This window comes from Somniosus microcephalus, chromosome 4 (assembly GCF_052327205.1).
Source record: "Somniosus microcephalus isolate GS21.2 chromosome 4, FLI_Smic_1.0, whole genome shotgun sequence".
Classification (NCBI taxonomy): Eukaryota; Metazoa; Chordata; class Chondrichthyes; order Squaliformes; family Somniosidae; genus Somniosus; species Somniosus microcephalus.
Window position 1 is genome coordinate 52,362,613 of NC_140990.1, and position 27,407 is coordinate 52,390,019.

At 48.7% G+C, this 27,407-nt stretch overlaps 2 pseudogenes; both read left to right on the forward strand.

The window, feature by feature from the left end:
* LOC147118874 (uncharacterized) overlaps positions 1 to 19,291 on the forward strand; it is a 71,162-nt pseudogene extending 51,871 nt beyond the window's left edge.
* Positions 19,292 to 19,721: 430 nt separating this feature from the next.
* Positions 19,722 to 27,130, forward strand: LOC147118875 (uncharacterized; annotated as a pseudogene).
* The last annotated feature ends 277 nt before the right edge of the window (positions 27,131 to 27,407 follow it).

Here is a 27,407-nt window from a genome sequence, read left to right on the forward strand (position 1 = left end):
CAGTACCTTCAGGGGAGGAGAGAGAGAGGGGAAGCAGTGAGTATTGAACTGAACCCAGCCATAGACAGCACCTTCAGAGGAGGAGAGGGAGGGGAACCAGTGAGAGTAGAACTGAACCCAGCCAGAGTCAGCACCTTCAGGGGAGGAGAGAGAGGGGAACCAGTGAGTGTAGAACTGTGTTAAGTATGTGTATTGTATTGAACAATTAACACAAAGACTTAAACGTATAACTCAAACAGGTCTTTACTGGTTGGAGGTAGGGACTGCACGTAGGTCTTTACTTCATGCCCACAGGCGGGAACTGAGGGGAGATCAGTACCCACAGTACTATTTATACCCCTATGGCCAGGAGTGGTACTGCGTATCACTACGCCCTACAAGTAGTGCAGTCCTGTCCATAGGTTCAAAGTAGCACACATATTACATACACAACATTCCTCCCTTCTTAGCTTTACAGTCATCTCCCCATTTAACATAACGTAATAACATATATACATATATAACTTCAGGTTTACATAACAGAATAACATAGATACATAGATAACTTCATGTCAAAACAGATCACAGATTCAGTCTCTGCGGAAAACAGTTCACAGATTCAATCTCTGTGGTGTAGTCGGTTCACGTTGCTGGAGTGACTCATTCAATAGTCCTTCCATGGATTTAACAGTTTGAACTTCCGAACTGAATTGGCTCCGTTCGGAGGGACCACGTGTGTGATCTGGTAGAGGTAATAATGGTTCAGATGGGTCATCTTCTGTTTCGACTTTTCCTTTTCTGCTTCTTGGAGACTCTCTGGGCTCCATTGTCAGCTGCCACAGCTTCCAGCTGCATGCGCAGTTCCTCCTTCTCTTCCTCCTGTTTCCGTCGTAGAGCCAGCTTCTCCCAATGTTCCGTAGACTTTTGGTGCTCCTCCATGATTTCTGCACTTTGGGAGTCGAAGTTACAAGCTGGGCAGGACAGGACATCGTAATATTCGGTGTCGTCCACCAGGTCATGGTAATATTCGGTGTCGTCCTGAGCTAGACCAGTGAGAGGGTCATCTATTTCCTCCATACCCAGCTGGACGTTAGCCAGCTCTTGTTCCAAATCCAGACATCTTTCCTGAAGAGACTTCTTCATGTGTACCTCTGCATCCAGCTTTTTCTGGGCTTTCAGCAAGTCGTTTACTAGTGACCTCATTTGTGATTTTAATACTTCAACTTCCTTTGGAGATTGATTGATCGGACTATGCAATCCCTCTACTGGAGCAGCTGTTTCAGCGGTCTGTTGTTCTACATTGACGTGAGTCAGCGTACTTTTGGCATCCAATGGCTGCTCTGTTGCAGTCGTTTCAGTCTGTGTCGTCACATCAGCCATCTCAATGACTTTTGAGAGCTCCGAACCCTTTTCCTTTGAAGATCGCAGCTCGTGTTCAAGTTTTTCCCATTTCAGAGTCTTGTCCCTCAGCATATGAAGGAGTTGGCTGACCGTTAACTCTTCTGACACCAGATTATGGCACGCACCTTCAGAACCTGAATCAGCTTTGATTCGTTCGGCCTCCTCGCGCAGATGGTTGGTGTGCTCCTGCTCCATTTTCTCCATCAGTTGCTTCTGTTGACTTTCCAGATTCTCCCACTCTGTAACAAAGAACTTTTTTATTTCATTCATCTCTTGCTCAAAACGGTGAATCATTTGTTCTAATTGCTGTTGTAGTTTGAAATGGAGTTGAGTTCAAGCCCAGTGTCCCTCAAAAATGTGCATATCAGTAGACTTGACAGACTCAGAATTCTCTGTTAAACTATGTTGTTGTTGCTCAGTGGAATTCTGTGCTGAAACTTTGTCTTTTGCACATGGGTTGGTTTTACCATCATCAGTTCTAGAGTCTGGGCTGATTATCTGCACCGAGTTCTCACTCTTTATGGCTTTTAGCGAATGCCAGTCCATATTTATGTTTCTAAACCACTCCCGGCCTAGTAGTGGTGGACCTCCCTCCGGTAGCACATATAAGTCCATTATTTGACTTCCTTCGCCCTTGTTGGCCACTGCAACCTTTATTGTCCCGATGGGGTACACTCTCTGCCCCGTGTAGGTTGTCAATATAATCTCCGTATCCTGTAGGGGAATATGTTGGAATAACCTTCTGTAATCTTTCTTATTCATGACCGACAATGCCGATCCAGTGTCCAATTCCATTTTTACTTGGACTCCTTCTATCTGAAGAGTAACCCAAATTGTCTGGAGGTCTGCACCCTTACCAACGTTGAGTACCCTTAAGCTAGCCAGTTCAATACTGCTTGCGTCTGAATCGGACTCCTGTTCGGCCACCTTGTGTACCTTTGCGTATTTCCCTTGCGGTGACTTCTTGTTGCTGGTCTTCTTCGCTGACCTGCAGACTCTAGCTATATGTCCAAGCCTACCACAAGTTCTACATTCTTGGTTTTTAAACCAACACTGGTTCTGATCATGCGTTGTCTTTCCACAACGATAACATTTGCCAGAACTCACACCCAATTTGTGTGCACTGAGCTCCGGTGACCGTAGCTGCATTACTGCCGTGCCTCTCGCTGCGGCTTCGTGTGCTGCTGCCATAGTGACCGCCTTCTCAAGCGTCAGCTCATTCTCCTCGAGCAGTCGCTTTTGTGTATCCTGTTGAAATAAACCACACACAAATTTGTCTCGTAGTGCATCTGTCAGTCCCGTTCCAAACTGGCAATATTTCGCTAATTTACGCAATTCCAGCAAATATTCAGCATTGCTTTCATGCTGTAGCTGCCTTCTGTCATAAAATTTAAATCGTTCCGCTAGCATCAGCGGCGTGGGGTTTAGATGATCTTTCAGGACAGTAACAATCTCATCGAACGTCTTATCCGCCGGTTCATCTGGTGATAACAGGTGTTTCAATTGCCCGTATGTCTTCGCACCCATTAAATTTAATAATGTTAGAGCTTTATCTTGGTCACGAATTTTATTGGCCTTACAATAATTTTTTACTCTTTCAACATATATGGCCCAATCTTCGAGGTCACTATCAAAGGTGCTAATATTCCCGTGTTTAGGCATTGTAGATTTGCAATTTCTCAGATTTTATTTTCTTTACTTGTTATCAAAGATGGCGGCTTCCCGCTCTTGCCGTCGTCCTCCGCCCACAAAATGGCGGTTTTCCCGCGCTTGGCGGTCTTCACCCGTCCCCCGACGCCGTCTCCCTTCAGCCCCCGAGTGCGGCCCTTATCTTCGCCGCGATCGCCCGAGTGCGGTCCTTATCAGCGGATGCGATCGCTGGATCGCGAAGTGGCTCCCGACCGAAGCGGCTCTCGGCCCTTATCTTCTGTGCGATCGATAGCCCGCGCTGTGCACCGCGGCTCTCACACCTTGAGCTTCTGCAGCCGCCGCGCCTTTCAGTCCGAGTGCGGCCCTTATCTTTGGTCCCGATCGCTGGCCCGCGCTGCGCCTCGCACTTGAAGCGGCTCCCGGCCTCTGGCTCACCCGCTCGCGCGGCTCTTGCTCGCTCCCTCCCGGGCTCTGGCTTACCCGCTCGCGCGTTTCACCGCGGCTCTTAAAAGGGATTGCGATCGCCCTTATCTCCCGATCGGTGGCCCTGTCTTTGCAGCCAACGCTGCTTGGCTTACCCACGAGGTTATGGAGGCTTCAGGGTCCTAATGCCTGTCGCTTCCAGTCGCTGGAAGCTGTCAGGATTTCTGCTGCCCTTCAGTTTTGAGTGGGGTGTTGAGGATTGAAACCTCTCTTCAACGTCCTGTCTTTGGACGAAGCCGCCGTGGAATAACTGCCGCAGGGTTCGAACCGACTCGTCGCCAGTGTTAAGTATGTGTATTGTATTGAACAATTAACACAAAGACTTAAACGTATAACTCAAACAGGTCTTTACTGGTTGGAGGTAGGGACTGCACGTAGGTCTTTACTTCATGCCCACAGGCGGGAACTGAGGGGAGATCAGTACCCACAGTACTATTTATACCCCTATGGCCAGGAGTGGTACTGCGTATCACTACGCCCTACAAGTAGTGCAGTCCTGTCCATAGGTTCAAAGTAGCACACATATTACATACACAACAAACTGAACCCAGCCAGAGTCAGCATCTTCAGGGGAGGAGAGAGAGGGAAACCAGTGAGTGTAGAACTGAATCCAGCCAGAGTCAGCACCGTCAGGAGAGGAGAGGGAGAGGAACCAGTGAGTGTAGAACTGAACCCAGCCAGAGTCAGCACCTTCAGGGGAGGAGAGGGAGGGGAACCAGTGAGTGTCGAACTGAACCCAGCCAGAGTCAGCACCTTCAGGGGAGGAGAGGGAGGGGAACCAGTGAGTGTAGAACTGCACCCAGCCCGAGTCAGCACCTTCAGAGGAGGAGAGGGAGGGGAACCAGTGAGAGTAGAACTGAACCCAGCCGGAGTCAGCACCTTCAGGGGAGGAGAGAGAGGGGAACCAGTGAGTGTAGAACTGAACCCAGCCAGAGTCAGCACCTTCAGGAGAGGAGAGGGAGGGGAACCAGTGAGTGTAGAACTGAACCCAGCCAGAGTCCACACCTTCACTGGAGGAGAGGGAGAGGAAATAGTGAGTGTAGAAGTGAACCCAGCCAGAGTCAGCACCTTCAGGAGAGGAGAGGGAGAGGAACCAGTGAGTGTAGAACTGAACCCAGCCAGAGTCAGCACCTTCAGGGGAGGAGAGGGAGGAGAACCAGTGAGAGTAGAACTGAACCTAGCCAGAGTCAGCATCTTCAGTGGAGGCGAGGGAGAGGAACCAGTGAGTGTAGAACTGAACCCAGCCAGAGTCAGCACCTTCAGGGGAGGAGAGGGAGGGGAACCAGTGAGTGTAGAACTGAACCCAGCCAGAGTCAGCACCTTCAGGGGAGGAGAGGGAGAGGAACCAGTGAGTGTAGAACTGAACCCAGCCAGAGTCAGCACCTTCAGGGGAGGAGAGGGAGCGGGGCCAGTGAGTGTAGAACTGAACCCAGCCAGAGTCAGCACCTTCAGGGGAGGAGAGGGAGAGGAACCAGTGAGTGTAGAACTGAACCCAGCCAGAGTCTGCACCTTCAGGGGAGGAGAAACGTCGACTGAAAAGAAAAATGTTGGAGATGGTGCGATGGGTTTGAATTTCAGCACAGGGAGGAGGGAGAGTGTGTGGGACGGGGATTTACAGCTTTGGGGGAACAAGAGAGGAAAGAATGTTCCATACAAAGTAAAATTTTCTGTTCTGAATTTCTTTCCTGTACTTAAAGTGATGACTTTTGTAAACTCCTTTCACAGGGTGTTAGACAGGGAGGATTTGCAGATGGGAAACTCATACCAAACATCACGTCAAGGTCTGACAGAGATCTGACACTCAAAACATCAGGATCTGAATATCATCGGCCTTTGAATGTGGATGAGAAATGTTTTAACCAGTTACACAGCCTGACAAAACATCGCACCATTCACAGTGGAGAGAAACCGTACACGTGTTCTGTGTGTGGACGAGTCTTCAACCGATCGTCCAGCCTGGAGAGACACAAGGACACCCTCACCATGGAGAAACCGTGGAAATGTGGGGACTGTGGGAAGGGATTCAACTACCCATCCCTGCTGGAAACTCATCGACGCAGTCACACCGGGGAGAGGCCGTTCACCTGCTCCTTTATGTGGGAAGGGATTCACTCATTCATCCAACCTCCTGACACACCAGCGAGTTCACACTGATAAGAGACCGTTTAAATGTTCTGACTGTGAGAAGACCTTTAAAAGCAGCAATGATCTGCTGACACACCAACGTACTCACACTGTGGAGAGGCCATTCACCTTGTTCACCCCACCTTCTGACACACCAACTTGTTCACTCTAATAAGACACCGTTTAAATTTCTGACTGTGAGAAGAGCTTTAAAAGCAACCAACATCTGCAGACACACCAGCGTGTTCACACTGGGGAGAGACCATTCACCTGCTCCCTCTGTGGGAAGGGATTCACTCAGTCATCCAGCCTACTGTCCCACCAACGAGTTCATACTGGGGAGAGGCCATTCACCTGCATTGAATGTGGGAAGGGATTTAATACTTTATCAAACCGCCTGATGCACCAGCGAGTTCACACTGAGGAGAGACCTTTTAAATGTTCTGACTGAGAAGAGCTATAAAAGCACAAAGGATCTGCTGACACACCAACACCTACACATTGGGGAGAGGCCGTTCACTTGCTCCGTCTGTGGGAAGGGATTCACTTGTTCATCCCACCTTCTGACACACCAACTTGTTCACACTGACAAGAGACCTTTTAAATGTTCTGACTGTGAGAAGAGTTTTTAAAGCAAACAGCACCTGCTGAGACACCAGCGAGTTCACACCAGGGAGAGGCCATTCACCTGCTCCATGTGTGGGAAGGGATTCATTCAGTCATCCCACCTATTGACACATCAGCGAGTTCACAAGTGACTGCAGGGGTTGGATTCTGCTGTTATTGCTGCTGTTAATCACATCCAGGACTGAACCATGTTCATTCTGATAGTTGGAGTTTGTTTCTGCTGATGTTAATAACTCCTACAACTGGGCTAGAGTTTATTATTCTGGATATTGGTCAAATAAATCAGCTTTGTTTTACACACATTGTTGTAGATTTTTTTCTTTCCCACCTGAGTGTTTAGCATCACCTGGCTGGAGCTCAGAAAGGACAATCTGGGGGAGGATCGTACGGCGGGAACAGAACTTCAGCCTGGACACAGTCCTTCAGGGCCACACTGAAAGATGCTGTTTATGATCACTGGGGAAAAGGAAGGGGCCGTTAGAGAGACTCAACACGGCTTCCGGAAAACAAGGTCACGTCTACAAACTAGCTGGAGTTTTGTGGAAAAAAAAGAAGGCTGAGGTGTGACCTAATAGAGGTCTTTAAAATTATGAAAGGTTTTGATTGAGTGGATACAAAGACTGTTTCCACTTGTGGGGAAGAGCATAACTAGAGGCCATCAATATAAGATCGTCACTAAGAAATCCAATAGGGAATTCAGAAGAAACTTCTTCACCCAAAGAGTGGTGAGAATGTGGGACTCGCTACCGCAGGGAGTGGATGAAGTGAACAGTATCGATGCATTTAAGGAGAGGCTGGACAAGCAGATGAGGGAGAAGGGAATAGAGGGTTATGCTGATAGATTTAGATGAGGAAAGATGGGAGGAGGCTCGTGTGGAGCATAAACGCCAGCATGGACTGGCTGGGCTGAATGGCCTGTTTCTGGTGAATCTGCACCCCCTCCAAGGCCAGTCTCTCCTTCCTGAGGATCAGTGCCCAGTACTGAACACAGTTCTCCAGATGGGCTCTGACCCAGGCTCTGTACAACTGAAGCATCATTTCCCCCCCTTTGTATTCCAGCCCCTCGAGATAAAGGACAACATTCCATTACTGTAGTGTATGTAACTGTTCTACCTTTAAGAGAACTATTTTAGGTGTGGCACTACTTTATCTTGGCTGCTGTATACTGTAATACCGACGGTGACCACACCGGTATATAAGTGCTGTGGCAGAACTTATTGGGCAGATTCGCCCTGACCTTCGAATAGTAAAGTCCTGTTTAAGTTACTCTTGTAGTCTGTGTATTACTTCGCTATACAACCCACAGACTTTACAGTGGCGACGAGTTCGATCTTACCCTGCAGCATCAATACTTCTGAAGAATTAAACGAGTGTCGAGAAGAGGCACCCGCCCTCGTCGTTTTGCTGAGAGAAAACTCGAGTCTGCAGACCAAGAAAGGAGGAAGATTTCAAACACGAAGTCTTCCATCAGCAACAGGCACGGATTGTCCCTTCTGCCACGGTGGGGAGTGAGCCGATCAACACGAGAAGCAAGTCGGCCACGGTGACTGTGAGTAAAGGGAAAATAGAAACAAATAAATGGAGGATAAGGGCGGTGCACTCGACCACGGTTGAGGTGGAAAGGAGCCGGACAGAAGTCGGGCCCAGAGGCGCTGAGACTGGGGTAGCGTGGAGCAGAAGCCGCGGTACAAGCGGGCGAGGGACCGTCGTGAGACGGCTAGACCGCGACGATGAAAAAGGCCGGACAACTACCGCGACCACGAGGCGCTGCGACCGGGATCGTAAGGCGCGGGAAGATATATAAATAAATAAGCCACGGAGAACTCAGCCGCAGCCGGGGAGGAAAGCACCGGACTGCGAGTAGCTGGGAGGCGCGATCGAGGTGACTGGGAAGAGTCCAGAGGAACAGAATTCGGACTCAGACCCCAACAGCAAGGCACTGGGTAGTCTGAGGATTCATAATGTGAGTAAAGAAGCTGACCGACAAACTATCTGGATCACACTACAGATTGCAAAAGTCCAAGTGAAGATGGAAGTGGACACCGGATCGGCGTTGACGGTCATGAATAAGCATGATTACAAAAAGTTATTCAAACATATTCCCCTACGGGATACGGAGATAGTATTGCAGACATACACGGGGCACAAAGTATACCCCATCGGGAAGATAGAAGTCAAGGTGAGATACAAAGACAAAGATCACCAAAGGATGGACTTGTATGTGCTGCCCGAGGGAGGTCCACCACTTCTGGGACGGGAGTGGATCAGGAAAATAAAGATAGACTGGCATTCGCTAAACACAATGACGGTAGATACCGGGAAGGAAGAGGTCAAACCTGAACGGTTGTCCAGAATATTGGACGAAGCTAAAGAGGTATTCCAGCAAGGACTGGGAACACTGAGAGGAATTAAAGCAAAAATCAAGATTGCAGAACATGCAAGCCCAAAATTTTTCAAAGCCAGATCGGTACCTTACGCGATACGACCGGCTGTGGAGGCAGAACTGGAAGAGCTTGAACGTTCAGGGGTACTGTCTAAGGTGGACTGGAGTGAGTGGGCCACGCCCATTGTTCCCGTCATGAAGTCTTCATCAAGTAACAAGCCAGGGGGACTGGGGAAGGTCCGCATCTGCGGAGATTTCAAGATCACAGTTAATCCGGTGCTTCACACGGTACAATACCCGCTTCCGTGGATTGAGGATATCTTTGCTTCATTGTCTGGCGGGCAACACTTCACCAAGATAGACCTGGCACAGGCATACTTACAAATGGAAGTCGAGGAAGAGTCGCGCCAGTATCTCACAATCAACACGCACAGAGGCTTGTATCGTTATAATAGACTGGTTTTTGGAGTAGCTTCGGCTCCAGCAATTTGGCAGAGGGCAATGGAGCAGGTCTTACAAGGTGTTCCAAGCACACAGTGTTACTTGGACGATATTCTGATTACGGGAGAAGACGAGGAGGAACACCTCACAAATTTGAAACTGGTGCTCACCAGGTTGAAGGAATATGGCCTTCGAGTTAATCGCCAGAAATGTGAGTTCTTCCAGAAACAGATCTCGTACTGCGGTCATGTCATTGACCAGGAGGGGCTGCACAAGTCGCCTGACAAGATAGAAGCTGTCGTGAAGGCCCCCGCTCCGGAAAACGTTTCACAGTTGAGATCGTTTCTGGGGTTGATTAATTATTATCACAAGTTTCTGCCAAATTTATCCACTGTGCTACATCCGCTGAATGCTCTGTTATGGAAAGAAGTGCCATGGAAGTGGAGCGAGGACTGTAAAAAGGCCTTTCACAGAAGCAAGGCGTTGATTACCTCTGAGGAAGTGTTGGCTCATTTCAACCCAACGTTACCTCTTCGTCTAGCTTGTGATGCTTCTCCTTATGGAATTGGAGCAGTACTTTCACACAAGTTACCAAATGGCTCGGAAAGGCCAGTCGCATTTGCGTCCCGATTGTTGACCTCCGCGGAGAAAAATTACGCTCAGATAGACAGGGAGGCCCTCAGCCTTGTGTGGGGAGTAAAGAAATTCAATCATTACCTGCAGGGCAAGAAGTTCACGTTACTGACAGACCACCAGCCGTTGGTGTCCATATTCAACCCTAACAAGGCCGTTTCCACTATGACAGCGCAAAGGTTACAGAGGTGGTCCGTGTTACTTGGGGCACACCAATATGACATTAAATACAAAAGCTCCAAACAGCATGGAAATGCTGATGGGTTATCGCGCCTACCGTTGCCGGTAGTAGAAGAGGTGGCTACAATGGACCCGGTAGAGATGTTCCACTCATCCATAGTAGAATGTCTACCAGTAACCAATTCGATGATCGAGAATGAAACAAGAAATGACCCGACTCTCTCACGGGTCTACGATCTAACAGTGGAGGGATGGCCAGCACATGGCGAACCAACACTGCCAGCATTTTCGCAACGGAAAGAACAGCTGTCAGTGTGCCGAGGAACCTTGATGTGTGGATCGAGAGTGGTGATTCCACCCAAACTTCAGCATAAGGTCCTAAAGGAACTTCACGAGGGGCATCTGGGTGGAGTGAAAATGAAGAACCTAGCAAGAGCGTTTGTGTGGTGGCCAGGTATTGATGGAGACATCGAGGAAATAACCAAGAGTTGTCTAGGATGCCAGAAGGTCCAAAACGCGCCACCACAAGCTCCTCTGCATCCATGGGAGTGGCCCTCATCTCCTTGGCAAAGGGTACACATCGACTTTGCTGGTCCATTCATGGACTCAATGTTTCTAATAGCGGTGGATGCACACTCCAAGTGGCCGGAGGTAATAAAGATGTCCTCCACCACCACGGAAAAAACCATCACAGTATTAAGGACCATGTTAGCCAGGAATGGGCTGCCGGAACAGGTCTGTTCTGATAATGGACCACAATTTGTGTCCGAAGAATTCAGGAAATTCTTAAAAAGCAATGGGGTCAAGCACTACATGTCAGCCCCATACCATCCCGCCACCAATGGCTTAGCTGAAAGGTTTGTCCAGACCTTCAAGAAGGCCATAAAGGCCATGGGTAATGAGAACATCAACTTACAACATAAGGTAGATAACTTCTTGTTGACGTACAGGAATGCAACACATGCGGTCACAAATCAAACTCCCGCCATGATGTTTTCCAATAGACGTCTAAGATGCCGGCTGGATTTGATTAAGTCAAACGTCAGAAGGGACGTAGAGAACCGCCAATTCCAGGGCATGAATGAAAGGCCAACTAGATCTTTTCAGACAGGTCAACAAGTTTTGGCCCGGGACTACCATACCGAGAAATGGCAGCCTGGAACTATTGTAAAAAGGCTAGGGCCGCTGCTGTATACAGTGGACATTGGTGACAGCATCATAAGGCGTCATGTTGACCAGATCATAGGGTCATCCACAAAGAGCCAACCTACTCCACAACCTTACATGGCTAATGTCGAAACAGAGATACCCAGAGCCCCTACCTCCGATCTGGTAATACTGGAAGCAGATGATCCTGACACGGTCCTTCAAGCTGAATCGGCCTTGCCGGAAGAACCTACTACACCGCCGAAAACTACTACGCCACCAAGGCGTTATCCGGACAGAGTCAGGAGACCTCCAGAGAGACTGAATCTGTGAACTGTTTCACATAATTTGTATATATGTTCTAATGATATGGTTAATGGGAAATAAGTATGTTGTAAGCTAAAAAGGGAGGATTGTAGTGTATGTAACTGTTCTACCTTTAAGAGAACTATTGTATGTAACCGTTTACCTTTAAGAGAACTATTTTAGGTGTGGCACTACTTTATCTTGGCTGCTGTATACTGTAATACCGACGGTGGCCACACCGGTATATAAGTGCTGTGGCAGAACTTATTGGGCAGATTCGCCCTGACCTTCGAATAGTAAAGTCCTGTTTAAGTTACTCTTGTAGTCTGTGTATTACTTCGCTATACAACCCACAGACTTTACAATTACCATTGTCATTACTTTCTGTATCTGTGCACTGGCTTTTAGTGATTTGTGTACATCGACACCCAAATCCCTTTGCTCCTCCACAGTTCCCAGTCTCTCACTTTAAGAAAATTCTCGGATTTATCTTTCTTGCATCCCAAGTGGGCGACCTCACATTTCCCCACATTGAGCTCCATCTGCCACAGTGTTGCCCACTCACCTAATCTGTCTGTGTCCCTTTGTAACTTCCTGCTCCCATCTACACATCTTACTGTGCCTCCTAATTTAACATCATCTGGAAACTTGAATATAAAACTCTCTCTTCCTTCATCGCAGCCAATGGTGTATATGGTGAAAAGCTGAGGCTCCAGTACTGAACCCCAGGGATCACCACTTGTCACATCCTGTCAATCAGAGTACATTCCCTTTATCCCTACTCTCTGTCTCCTATCTCCCAACTAATTCCCAACCCATGTCACAAGGTGATTTTCAATTTTATATTTTCTAATAACCTTTGTGCTGAACCTTATTAAATGCCTTCTGGAAATCCATTTAGACAACATCCATAGACACTCCCATGTCTACTTTATTAGACACCTCAAAAATTCTACTAGGTTAGTCAGACATGACCTACTCTTCACAAATCCACGTTGACTTCCTTTGATCAGCTCGTACTTGTTCAAGTGCTCAATCATTTTGTCTGATAGATTCCAGTAACTTCCCCACAACTGACATTAAACTGACAGGTCTGTATTTTCCTGGTTTTTCCCTCCTTCCTTTCCTAATGGAGTGACGTTATCAGTTTTCATATCCACAGGCACAATTTCAGAGTCTAGTGAGCTTTTGGAAATTACCTCTAGACTTCACCATGACAACACACCCCTGACAACCTCCCATTTTCTCCCCTCCGTAAACTTGAGGTCATATAATTGGCAAATGAAATTCAACACAGATAAATGTGAGCTATTACATTTTGGTAAGAAAAAAAGGGCAGTCACTTATTACTTGGAAAATAAGAATCTAAGTGGGATAGAGGAGCAAAGGGATCTCGGAGTACAAATACACAAATCACTAAAAGTAGCAACACAAGGCCATAAAACAAGCAAACCAAGCACTAGGGTTTATTTCTAGAGGGATTGAATTGAAAAGTAGGGAAGTTATGCTAAGCCTGTATCGAACCTTGGTTAGACCACACTTGGAGTACTGCGTACAGTTCTGGTCGCCATATTATAAAAAGGATATAGAGGCACTGGAGAGCGTGCAGAGAAGATTTACAAGGGTGATACCAGAAATGCGAGGGTGGATGAAAGGGCTGGGACTCTTTTCTCTTGAAAAGAGAAGGCTGAGGGGTGACCAAATAGAGGTCTTTAAAAATATGAAAGGTTTCGATAGAGTAGACACAGAGTCATAGAGTCATATGGCACAGAAGGAGGTCATTCGGCCCATCGAGTCCATGCCGGCTCTCTGTAGAGCAATCCAGTCAGTCCCATTCCCCCGCTCTATCCCCGTAGCCCTGCAAGTTTATTTCCCTCAAGTGCCTATCCAGTCTCCCCTTGAAAACATCGAGTGTCTCTGCTTCTACCACTTCCGTCGGCAGCAAGTTCCAGGTTATCGCCAGTGGCTGCGTAAAAAAGATTTTCCTCACATCCCCCCTGTGTCTGTTGCCCAAAACCTTAACATAGAAACATCGAAGATAGGAGCTGGAGTAGGCCATTCGGCCCCTCGAGCCTGCTCCGCCATTCAATGCTATCATGGCTGATCATCCAAATTCAGTACCCGGTCCCTGCTTTCTCCCCATACCCCTTGATCCCTTTAGCCTTAAGAAATATATCCAACTCCTTCTTGAATATATTTAATGAATTGGCCTCTACAGCCTTCTGTGGTAGAGAATTCCACAGGTTCATCATTCTCTGGGTGAAGAAATTCCTCCTCATTTCTGTCCTAAATGGCCTACACCTTATCCTTAGACTGTGACCCCTGGTTCTGGACTCCCCGACCATCGGGAACATCCTTCCTGCATCTAGTCTGTCCAGTCCTTTCAGAATTTTATAAGTTTCAATGAGATCCCCTCTCATTCTTCTAAACTCCAGCGAGTACAAGCCCAATTGACCCAATCTCTCCTCATACATCATTCCTGCCATCCCAGGTATCAGCCTGGTGAATCTTCGCTGAACCCCTTCCATGGCAAGAACATCCTTCCTCAGATAAGGCGACCAAAACTGCACACAATACTCAAGATGTGGTCTCACCAAAGCCCTGTACAACTGCAGCAAGACATCCTTGTTCCTGTACTCAAACCCTCTCGCTACGAAGGCCAACATACCATTTGCCTTCTTAACCACCTGCTACACCTGCATGCTTACCTTCAGCGACTGGTGCACAAGGACACCCAGGTCTCGCTGCACTTCCCCTTCTCCCAATCTATTGCCATTCAGATAATAATCTGCCTTCCTGTTTTTGCCACCAAAGTGGATAACCTCACATTTGTTGTGTATGTACCTTTAAGAGAAGAACTGATTCTATACTGCAGTACCGGCAGTGACCACCCCTGTCTATAAAGCCATAGCAGGCTTCTGTATTTCAGTCTTAAGTTACCCTCTGTTCAAGAATCAAAAGAGTACCCTCTGTTCAAGTAAATACCTGTTTTATTGTTCTCCTGCAGTCTGAGTATTATTGATCCTCGAACACTACACTGGCGACGGGCAGGTTTGAACTCACCTGCAGTACTGCATCACCTCACGGGGATCTTTTCCCTGAAGAGAAGCTTCTTGGAGGTCGAAGTCAGAACGGCGGGCGTCGACCGCGGGCAACTGCCCAGGGATCCATCGGAGAGTTGCAGGGGAGGCTGTGGAGAGCTGGGCCTGGCTCCCCAGTCGAGGTGTTCCAGCAAGTCATGCTGGTAGCAGGTAGTGCGCTGACCCTTCCGGACTGCGGCGGGCTCGGGCTCGATCGAGCGGCTCTGCAAAGCAGCCGTGCAGCGTCGTTGGGAGGAAGAGAGAGAGAGAGGGTGGCGCGCACAGGTCGCGGTCGGTGCCCAAGAACAGGGCAGCGTGGAGAGGATAGAACGCGGGGAAGGAAAAGTGAGATGCGCCGAAGCTGTGGGTCGCCGCCATTACCCTTTAGAATGCTAGGAGCAGAGTGGCAGCAAGGGGAAGAAGGAAAAGCGCGGGAGGCGCCATTTTATTCCATTGGGGAAGAAGGAAAAGCGCGGGAGGCGCCATTTTATTCCATTGGGGAAGAAGAAAAAGCACGGGAGGCGCCATTTTAAATCACTCAAGATGCCGAAGAGTGGCAGTATCACTGCTTTCGACAACGAGGTAGAAGACTGGACCACGTATGTGGAAAGAATTGAAGTGTACTGCAAGGCAAATGAGGTGGCCGATGGAAAGAAGGCGTCGGTATTATTAAATTTGATGGGCGCGAGAACGTACGGCCTATTGCAGAATTTAATTACCCCAGCTAAACCAATGGAGAAAAGTTTTGAAGCGATTGTTAATATCTTACAGGAACACCTAAACCCTACACCGCTGCTGATAGCAGAAAGATTCAAGTTCCATAAAAGAAACCAGCACAAAGATGAGAACAATGCTGACTATCTTACGGAACTACGCAAGTTATCGAAGCACTGCCAGTTCGGAGCAGCACTGGCAGACACCTTACGGGATAAGTTTGTCTGCGGGCTCCAGAGTGAAGGAACCCAGAAACGACTACTTTCAGAAAAGGACCTGATGCTAGAACAGGCTTTCAGCGTGGCAGTATCCTACGAAGCAGCAGCACGGGGAGCTGCGGAAATACAACAGAAACCATAGGAATACAGCGCTAACGAAATGGCATATGGAGCAGAAAAGTGCTATCGCTGCGGCAGAACAACCCATGATCAGAAGGACTGCTGGGTTAAGGACAAAGTATGCAGGCAATGTGGGAAAATGGGACACATAGCAAGAGTCTGCAGGTCGGGAAAGAAAACCAACACTACAAGAACTACTTAGGAAAAGTACAAGAAAGTAAAGAAATTGACAGACAGTAGTTTGGAAGATCAGGAGAATGATAAGGACTCCGGGAGCAGGAGACTAAGTTGTCTAAAGTTACACAACGTGATCACAAAGGAGGATCACCGAATCATTTGGGTCACCCTCATGATAGCAGGGTCCCCAGTAAAGATGGAATTGGACACAGGATCAGCCCTAACTGTCATGAATTGACAAGACTATGAGCGGCTATTCTCACACATACACTTGAAGGACACGTCCATTGTATTGAAGACATACAAAGGGCAAAAAGTCTACCCCAGAGGAAAAATAAGGGTGCCAGTTGAATACAACGGCAAGGAAACACAGAAACTGTATCTATATATACTACCAGATGGAGGACCACCATTATTGGGACATGAATGGATCCGAAAAATACAATTGGATTGGCATTCCATTCAGGCGCTAACTGTGACTGATAAAAAGGATGATGACGTCACACCTGGACGACTGTCAAAAATTCTAACTGACGCGAAAGAGGTGTTCCAACAAGGACTTGGGGCTCTAAAAGGAGAACAGCTGTCAGTGTGCCGGGGGACCTTGATGTGTGGATCCCGAGTGGTAATTCCACCCAAGTTGAGAGATAGAGTGCTCAATGAGCTTCATGAGGGTCATCTGGGAGGGGTAAAAATGAAGAGCCTAGCCAGGGCGTTTGTGTGGTGGCCGGGAATCGATAAAGAAATCGAGGATATGACCAAGAGATGCACAGGATGCCAGAAGGTCCAAAACGCTCCACCACAGGACCCGCTACATCCATGGGAGTGGCCCTCATCTCCATGGCAATGGGTACACATTGATTTTGCTGGTCCATTTATGGACTCAATGTTCCTAATCGCTGTGGACGCCCATTCGAAATGGCCAGAGGCCATCAAAATATCCTCCACCACCACAGAGAAAACTATTGCAGTCCTACGGACCATCTTCGCCAGGAATGGCTTGCCAGAACAGATTTGCTCCGACAATGGGCCACAATTTGTGTCAGAGGATTTCCGGAGGTTTCTGAGGATAAAATGGGGTGAAGCATTACACATCTGCCCCATATCATCCAGCAACAAATGGATTGGCTGAGAGGTTTGTTCAGACCTTTAAAAAGGCCATAAAGGCAATGCATAATGACGACATACCACTACAACACAAGGTGGATAATTTCTTGTTTGCTTACCGGAATGCGACACATGCAGTCACCAACCAAGCTCCAGCCATAATGTTCTTCAACCGAAGGCTAAGATGTCGCCTGGATTTGCTCAAACCAAACATAAGACGAGATGTTGAGGATAAGCAATTCCAGCACATAAATGAGAAGCCAACCAGGAGCTTCAAGATAGGGCAACCAGTCTTGGCCCGCGACTACCAAACAGAAAAATGGCAGCCAGGAACGATATGCACACAGCAGGGACCACTAATGTACACAGTGGACATTGGCGAGAGCATCATGAGACACCATGCTGACCAGATTCTAGAGTCACAGGAACAAGCCAAACCCATACCACGAGCAGGTGCACCTGGTAATCAACCCGAAGTACAGATTGCGTCTACCTCAGAAGCAGTGGTATTGGAAGCTGACGAACCAACCAATGACAATGAGCCAGAATCAACTCCGCCGCAAGAACAGGATACTCGAGAAAGGCACTATCCAGTCAGGATCAGGAAGCCTCCTCAAAGACTGAACTTACAAATGATTATTTCAGTTGATGTATATAGTACAGAGAAAATTGTAGTTGTAATTAGTTATTATTTAGTTGTTAAATGAATGTTATGTACTGTTTATCTAAAAGGGGAGGAATTGTTGTGTATGTACCTTTAAGAGAAGAACTGATTCTATACTGCAGTACCGGCAGTGACCACCCCTGCATATAAAGCCATAGCAGGCTTCTGTATTTCAGTCTTAAGTTACCCTCTGTTCAAGTAAATACCTGTTTTATTGTTCTCCTGCAGCCTGAGTATTATTGATCCTCGGACACTACAACATTTAGCCACGTTATATTGCATCTGCCATGCTTCTGCCCAATCACCCAACCTGTCCAAATCATTCTGTGTCCCCTAGTCCTTGAACCATCAACTAGTGGGAACAACCTTTCCTCGTCTAGTCTATCCAAACCCATCATAATCTTGTACACCTCTATCAAATCTCCCCTCAATCTCCTTTGCTCTAATGAAAATAAATCCAGCTTCTCCAACCTGTCCTTGTAGCTAAGATCCCCCATCCCCGGAACCATTCTGGTAAATCTCCTCTGCACCCTCTCAAAGGGCCTTCACATCCTTCCTAAAGTGTGGTGACCAGAACTGGACGCAATACTCCAGTTGTGGCCTAACCAGCGCTGTATAAAGATTTAGCATAACTTCTCTACTTTTGTACTCAATACCTCTATTTATGAAGCCCAAGATCCCATATGCTTTGTTAACCACTTTCTCAATATGTCCTGCCACCTTCAGGGACCTATGCACATTAACTCCCAGGTCCCCCTGTCACTGCACACTCTTTAAAACTGTGCCATTAAGTGTATATTACCTCTCCCTGTTCCTTCTGCATAAATGCATCACCTCACACTTCTCTGTATTAAATTCCATCTGCCACTTGTCTGCCCACTCTGCTAGCCTTTCTATGTCCTGTTGCAGTCAATTGATGTCATCATCACTGTTTGCCACACCCCAAGTTTGGTGTCATCGGCAAATTTAGAAATTCTACTCTGTATTCCAATATCCAGGTCATTTATATATCAAAAAAAGCAGTGGCCCCAGCACTGACCCTTGAGGAACACCACTGTCTACCATCCTCCTGTCTGAAAAACAGCCATTTACCACAACTCTGTTTTCTGTCCTTAAGCCAATTCCTTATCCAAGCTGCCACTGACCCACCTATTCCATGAGCCTCAATTTCGTTAATCAGCCTTCTAAGTGGTACTTTGTCAAACGCCTTCCGAAAATCCATGTAGACAACATCCATTGCATTCCCTTCATCAATCCTCTCTGTTACTTCATCAAAACATTTAATTAGATTAGTCAAACAAGATCTTCCTTTTACAGATCCGTGTTGGCTCTCCTTAATTAGCTTAAACCTCTCCAAGTGCCCGTTAATTTTTTCCTTGATTATTGTTTCTAAAATTTTACACACCACTGATGTTAAACTGACCGGCCTGTAGTTACTGGGAGTGTCCTTATACCCTTTCTTGAACAATGGTGTCACATTTGCCACTTTCCAATCCTCAGGCACCTCCCCGCATCTAGGGAAGATTGAAAAATTATGGCAAGCCCTTCTGCTATCTCCTCCCCCAATTCACTTAGCAACCTGGGATGCAAGCCATCTGGACCAGGCGACTTGTCCACTCTAAGCATACCCAGCCTTTCTAGTACATCCCGTTTATCAATTTTCACCCCTGCCATTCCTTCTACCTTTTCTACTTCTACTGATATTTTGTCAGTATCCATCTCCTTAGTAAACACCGATACAAAGTACTCATTGAGTATTCTAGCCTTGCCCTGCGTCTCTAAGCATATATCACCTTCTTTGTCTCTAATAGGCCCCACCCCGCCTCTTATGACCCGCTTGCTGTTTACATGCCGGTAGAAGATTTTTGGGTTCCCTTTAATGTTAACCGCCATTCTACTCTCATTCTCTCTTTGCCAATCTGATTTTCATCTTCACTTTCCCTCTCAACTTATTGTATTTAGTTTAAACTCCTTCACCCAGAGAGTGCTGAGAATGTGGAACTTGCTGCCACAGGGAATAGTTGAGGCGAAGAGCAGGGATGCATTTAAAGGAAAGCTGGTTAAACACATGGGAGAAAGAAATAGAAGGAGATGCTGATAGGGTGAGATGAAGAGAGATGGGAGGAGACTCGTGTGGAGCATAAACACCGCATGGACCAGTTGGGCCGAATGGCCTGTTTCTGTGCTGTACAATCTGTGTAATTCTATGTAATAAGAGAGGAAAGAATGTTCCACAGAAACAGGAATTATCTGTTCTGAACTTTTATCCTGAACTTAGTGATGTCTTTTGTAAACTGCTTTTACAGGGAATATCATCGGCCTTTGAATGTGGAAGGAGAAATGTTTGTCTGTTCTGTCTGTGGGAAAAGATTTCAAACATCAGTGTGACTGGAAAAGCACCGACTCACACACCCGAGTGAGAGTGTTCCAGTGCACTGACTGTGGAAAGAGCTTTAACCAGTTACACAACCTGAAAAAACATCACACCGTTCACAGCGGGGAGAAACCGTACACGTGTTCTGTGTGTGGACGAGGCTTCAACTGATCATCCAACCTACAGAGACACAAGGACACCCGCACCACGGAGAAACCGTGGAAATGTGGGGACTGTGGGAAGGGATTCAAGTACCCATCCCAGCTGGAAACTCATCAACGCAGTCACACCGGGGAGAGGCCGTTCACCTGCTCCGAGTGTGGTAAGAGATTCACTCAGTCATCCAGTCTGCTGACACACCAAAGTACTCACACCGGGGAGAGGCCGTTCACCTGCTCCGTGTGTGGGAAAGGATTCAATTTTTTGTCCCACCTATTGCGACACCAGCGAGTTCACACTGATGAGAGGCCTTTTAACTGTTCTGATTGTGGGAACTGCTTTAAAAGCTCCGAGGACCTGGTTAAACATCAGTTTGTTCACACTGAGAGACGGTTCAGTTGTTCTCACTGCGGGAAGGTGTTCAGACAATCACACAACCTCATTGAACACCAATGCAGTCACACTGGGGAGAGGCCGTTCACCTGCACAATCTGTGGGAAGGGATTCACTCAGTCATCCACCCTTCTGACCCACCAGCGAGTTCACACTGGGGAGAGGCCGTTCACCTGCACCGTCTGTGGGAAGGGATTTACTTCTTTAACCACCCTCACTGCACACCAAATTGTTCACACTGATGAGAGACCTTTTAAATATTCTGAATGTGAGAAGATCTTTAAAATCACAAGACTTCAACTGAGACACCAGTGAGTTCACAGTGGGGAGAGGCCGTTCACATGTCATGTGTGCGGGAAGGGATTCACTCAGTCATCCAGGCTTTTGACACACCGACGCACTCACACTGGGGAGAGGCTGTTCACCTGCTCCATGTGTGGGAAGGGATTCACTTATTCATCCCACCTCACTGAACACCAACTTGTTCACACTGATAACAGACCTTTTAAATGTTCAGACTGTGAGAAGAGCTTTAAAAGCACAAAGGATTTGCTGACACATTGACGCACTCACACTGGGGAGAGGCCGTTCACCTGCTCCATGTGTGGGAAGAGATTCACAAAATCATCCCACCTGCTGACACACCAGCTTGTTAACACTGGGGAGAGGCTGTTCATTTGCTCTCACTGTGGGAAGAAGTTCAGGCACTCATCCAACCTCATTGAACACCAGCGAGTTCACACTGGGGAGAGATCGTTCACCTGCACAGTGTGTGGGAAGGGATTCACTCAGTCATCCCACCTGGTGACACACCAGCGAGTTCACAAGTGACTGCAGGGGTTGAATTCTCCTGTTAATCACATCCAGGACTGAATCATGTTCATTCTGACAGTTGGGGTTTCTTTCTGCTGATGTTAATAAACTCTATAACTGGGCTGGAGTTTAATATTCTGGATATATAGCTGATTGTGTTCTCGGGGCTGCAGTGTCCCTTTAAGAACCACTGTCTGTGATCTTTTCCCTTAATTCAGGAATTCCCATCAGAAATGAGTTCACAATAAAATTATGGGGGGAGAAATTCGGTATCGCCCCGTTTGGGGCGCTAGAATTGGCGGTGCGCAAAGTTTAGCGCCAGGCGCAATTTACCGCCACCTCGAGCGATATTGGGCTGCAGCGCCCCTAAAGGTGATTGCGGCACTAAATCAGGCGCTGCACGGGACTCTTAAGGCACTAAGCCGGTGGCGCAACTGAATTTCTCGTCGGTCGGGCGCAGCGCAGGTGCTGTCAATGATCGATTTCCACGAGACACGCTGGCGCCGGCCAGCTCTTAAAGCGGCGGGCCAATAACCCTCAGCAGCCACACTCTGCGCCTTCTAGGCCTCAAAATCGGCAGCCTGCAACCTGCTGTCTCCAAACTGCCAAATCATGGAGAGGGTGAGGCAGGGAGCGGAGAGATTTACCGATGGGGCATTGGATGCTTTGGTGGAGGCGGTGGAGGCAGTGGAGCGCCGGCGAGATGTCCTTTGCCCCGACAATGGCAGGAGGCCTCAACAGAGCGATTACCGCAGACCATGGAGGGAGGTGTCGCAAAGAGTGACCTCCAGCAGCATAGTGCCCAGGACTCCTGTGCAATGCAGGCAAAAGTTCAACGACCTCACTCGGGTCGTTAGGGTGAGTGCCTTTTTCACAATCATCTTCATCCCTCCATCTGCACCTGACTTTATGGCCAGAGGGTGCTCGAAGCCCCAATGGCCATCTGCCAGCCAGCACCCATGGCCCTTTCTGGAAACACACACGCACATTCAGCTCAGCTCATCATGTAAGGGCTATTCTACCATGGGGTGCATGTAATGTCAGCTCAGCTCATCATGTAAGGGCTATTCTACCATGGGGTGCATGTAATGTCAGCTCAGCTCATCATGTAAGGGCTATTCTACCATGGGGTGCATGTAATGTCAGCTCAGCTCATCATGTAAGGGCTATTTTACCATGGGGTGCATGTAATGTCAGCTCAGGGCAGCATGCTTCATCACTTCCCATCCTTTCTCCTGCAGGCCAAGCTGGCAAGGAACCGGAGGGAACAGCTTCATACCGGTGGAGGCCGGCCTCGCGTGCAGACCCTGACGGAACTGGAGGAGCGAGTCCATCAGATTCTTGGACACCGGATAAGTGGTCCTATCGCCTCTGGAGCTGCCGGCTCCATTGTGCACAGCGATGGTAAGGTCATCACCTTTTGGAGCTCTCTTCTTCCACTTGTTCCCCCCACCAGCATGCTTTTTCAGTCTGGACCCATGTCAGAGCATCCCTTGCTACCACCCTGTCCTTTCACTAAAGCCACTCTTCAACCTCCCTGCTGTCAGATGCAGCATCACCAGCTCGAGAGCCGGGCCCTGAAGCTGCCACTACCACTGACTCCGGAGGCAATGACCAGGAGGAAGCCGAACCATCCCTACCACCCTCAGGCGAGCCAGCCCATCTGCAGACTGGGGAGACTACTTCCCTGGAGGGGAGCGGGGGGGGAAGGCTCTGAGGAGGAACCAGCTCCAGGACCCAGTGGGCTGCAGCAACGCAAGGGGGGTAGAAAAGCTCGGGGGCCGTCTCCCCGGAGGGCGAGTCAGGCCGCGAGTACTGCTGCACAGAGCGCAGAAGAGGTGCGTGCCCTCGCAGAAATGAGCACCCAGGCTCGGCTCAGGCACACTGAGCTCATGGCTGCAGTGGCAAGGATGCCTGAATCCATCGAGACACTGGCAAGGAGTGTCCAAGACTTCGGCGCAGCACAGGCAAGGAGTGTGCAAGACTTCGGCGCAGCACAGGCAAGGAGTGCGCAGGACTTCAGGGCAGCAATGGAAAGGACTGTCCAGGGCTTCACCGAAGCACTGCAAAGGAGTGCGCAGGACTTCGGGACAGCATTGGAAAGGACTGTCCAGGGCTTTACCGAAGCACTGGCACCTGCCACACAAGTCCTGAGTGCTGCCACGCAGTCACTCGCTGGTCTCATGCAGACGCAGATTGAGGCCACGCGAGCACTGACTGCTGCCACCCTCGCTGGATCAGGCAGGATTACCCGGGGCCCTTGCAGCACCACAGCAGGCCAGCAATCTGTGGACCAGCTGATTGCTGCGCATGCTGCGGTGCTGCCCCATCAGAGTGCCAGTGTGTTGGCCGACCAGGGAGCTGCTGTCCGCTCTCAGGATGACAGCATTCCTGATGCCACCACTGGCACGTCTCCACCACAGCTGCTACCACCTGCAGGACACACTGCTTCGACCCATGCAGAGTTGGAGCAGTCAGCAGCTGGGCCTTCCAGGCCCAGAGGTCGTCCAGGCCATCCCTCAGGGGCATCTGTGCTTTCGGACAGTCAGCAGGCCTCCCCCAGCCTTGCTGCAGCCACTGGGGTCCCTTTGCGGAGGAGCTGCAGGGAGGGAAGGGGCAAATCTTGGAAGAGAAGCAGATCGCCATCAAGGGGGAAAGAGTAGAAGGTGCAGCTGAAACTTCTTATTGTTGAAATCAAGGCCGAGGATGCAGGTCTGATTGTGAGTGATGTTTTGGACAGCCTCCCGGGGGTGCGAGTCACTTATGTTTTAGTGTGTCAGTTTTGCTTTCTGTTGCCATTGCTTTTTAATGTTGGAAGGAAGCACATTTTGTTAAATAAACAACTTTCTTTATTTACAATGGCCATGTCAGCTATTTACATGCATTTTGCCCTTCACAGGTTTTGGGGTATCAGAACGGCTCCATTCCTGTTAGTGGAATGGCAGCAAGCATTCCCTGAGAGGGGCCTAGAAGCAACTTCTGATCAGCCTCTGACGGACGGCCCTTCCAGTTTGTGCCTCCCTCCCATCTTGCTCCTCCTCCTCCTCCTCCTCCTCCTCTGCTGGTGCTTCAATGTCTGGTGGCATTGGCTGGGCACGGAGGATAGCGAGGTTATGCAGCATGCAACATACAACCACGAAGTGGGAGACTCGCTCAGGTGAGTACTGCAGGGCTCCTCCAGAATGGTCCAGACAGTGGAACCGCTGCTTCAGCACGCCGATTGTGTGCTCAATTATGTTTCTCGTCGCCTGATGGCTCGCATTGTAGCGTTCTTCAGCAGGGGTGCTGGGCGAACGGAGCGGGGCCATCAGCCACGGGCACAGAGGATAGTCCTTGTCCCCAAGAAGCCAGCCTCCTGGGTGAGCCGGGGCCTCGAAAAGGTCTGCCACAGAATTCTGGCGCAGGATGAAGGCGTCGCGGCTGCTGCCTGGAAACTGGGCATTCACCGCGAGGATCAGCTGTCGGTGGTCACAGACCAGTTGAACATTCAAGGAATGGAACCCCTTGCAGCTTCGGAAGTCCTCCGCATTCTCTAGAGGTGCCCGCAGAGCCACATGCGTGCAGTCAATGACGCCCTGCACCATGGGGAAGTCTGCTATTGCTGCGAAGCCCTCTGCGCGCTCCCGCTGCTTGTCTGGGGTCAATGGGAACGAGATGTACTGGCACCTCCTTTTAAACAGGGCATCAGTCACTTGACGGATGCAGCAATGCACCGCGAACTGCGAGATGTTGGCTATGTCCCCAGTTGCGGCCTGAAAGGAGCCGCTTGCGTAGAAGTTTAGGGCAGCAGTCATCTTCACAGCCACCGACGGAGATGTCCTGCACCTTATCTGAGGCTGCAGATCTGGCTGAAGCAGGTGGCACAGCTCAGTCACCACCTCCTTTCTAAAACGCAGCCTTCTGATACACTGCTCCTCCGACATGTTCATGTAGGAAAACTGCTGTCGGAAAACCCTGGCAGCGTAAGGTCTGGTGTGGCGACGTCTGTTTGCCCTCCTCCGTCTGGCCATGCCTGCCCCTCTCTCCCTGCGTCTCTGTGCCCTTTCCAGATGATTGAGCAGCAGGACGTTCGGCTCCAAAGCAGCCCCCATAATAAGAGTGCACAGAAAGTTTTCCCATTGGAAATGCTCACCAGCAGCAAGGTGATGGTCAGAAGGCTGAAGGTCTTCTGCCAGCGCTGGCTCAGTGGTGAAATGGCTCTCAGAGTGCACCTCAGCAACTCTCTGTAGCTCGCGAAGAAGCTGTGCTCCAAAAATGGCTGCCGCTTTTAAACCACAGCAGTCCCCTTTAAATAACGCCCCCCAGCCCGGCAGCGACTGGGGAACATTCCAGGTAAGCTGTCCTTATTAGCGCCAGGCAGAACGGAGGGGGGCGCTACTGAATTTCTGGTCCGGGGCACCCAAAAGGCGTTGCACACTCAAATGATGTCATGATCTGCCTGCGCCCGTGAGCGGGCGCTAACATTTAGCGCCGGCGCTAAATGTCTGCTCAATATGGGAAGAGGCGCAGGTTTCGCTGTGCCCGGGCGCTAGTTGGTTAGCGCCCCACTTCTCGGCCTCTTTAGGTGCTAATCGGTGGTGCTACCAACCGAATTTCTCCCCATGAACTTTTACTTCAATCCTAAGTTAATCTTTAGTACAAAATTTACAATTTATTGTCCGAAAGTTTCCACTGATTGACAGCTCCAATTAGAAAGTGCTGATTAATCCTTGCTGACAATTCTTACTGACTTGCACATTACACACAGTGGCACCTCCATTATCCACCAGAAAGAAGGGGAATGGGAATTGGTGGAGAATTGAGAGTCACCAAATGTTGCCCCTCCCATCTGATACAGCAATCCCCTCGGCACGGGAATGGAGACAAGTCCAATCCAAATAACGGGCTGAGTTTAATCTTTCTGGGCCTGTGGGGTTGGTTTATATCAGACAGGAGGAGATTGGTGTAAGTGATTGTGGGGTTGGTTTATATCAGACAGGACGAGATTGGAGTCAGTGACTGTGGGGTTGGTTTATATCAGACAGGAGGAGATTGGTGTCAGTGACTGTGGGGTTGGTTTATATCAGACAGGAGGAGATTGGTGTCAGTGACTGGGGCTGGTTTATATCAGACAGGAAGAGATTGGTGTCAGTGACTGTGGGGTTAGTTTATAACAGACAGGAGAAGATTGGTGTCAGTGACTGTGGGGCTGGTTTATATCAGACAGGAGGAGATTGGTGTCAGTGACTGGGGTTGGTTTATATCAGACAGGAGATTTGTGCCAGTGACTGTGGGGCTGGTTTATATCAGACAGGAGGAGATTGGTGTCAGTGACTGGGGTTGGTTTATATCAGACAGGAGGAGATTGGTGTCAGTGACTGGGGCTGGTTTATATCAGACAGGAGGAGATTGGTGTCAGTGACTGGGGCAGGTTTATATCAGACAGGAGGAGATTGGTGTCAGTGACTGTGGGGTTGGTTTATATCAGACAGGAGGAGATTGGTGTTAGTGACTGGGATTGGTTTATATCAGACAGGAGGTGATTGGTGTCAGTGTCTGTAGGATTGGTTTATATCAGAGAGGAGGAGATTGGTGTCAATGTCTGTGGGGTTGGTTTATATCAGACAGGAGGAGATTGGTGTCAGTGACTGGGCTGGTTTATATCAGACAGGAGGAGATTGGTGTCAGTGACTGTGGGGTTGGTTTATATTAGACAGGATGAGATTGATGTCAGTGACTGTGAGGTTGGTTTATAGCAGACAGGAGATTAGTGTAAATGCAGTGATGACTCTTGCAAGGTTTTGCTCTGTGAAAATTCTGCTGGATTGTCAGGAATGTGAGTAATGGGGATCTCCTGTGTAAATAATTACAGAATCTCAGTGAGTTCACACTGGGGAGAGGCCGTTCACCTGCTCCATGTGTGAGAAGGGATTTAATTGTCCATCCAACTTGCTGACACACCAGCAAGTTCAGATGTGACTGCAGGGGTAGGATTCTGCTCTTAATCACATCCAGGACTGTACCATGTTCATTCTGACAGTTGGGGTTTGTTTCTGCTGATGTTAATAACCCCTATAACTGGGCTGGAGTTTAATATTCTGGATATATAGCTGATTGAGTTGTCGGGGCTGCAGTGTTCGTTTAAGAATCGCTGTCTGATCTTTCCCCTTAATTTCTGATGAGAGTCCCTGAATTATTTTACAATAAAATTATGAACTTTTACTTCAATTCTAAATTGATCTTTGGTACAAAATCT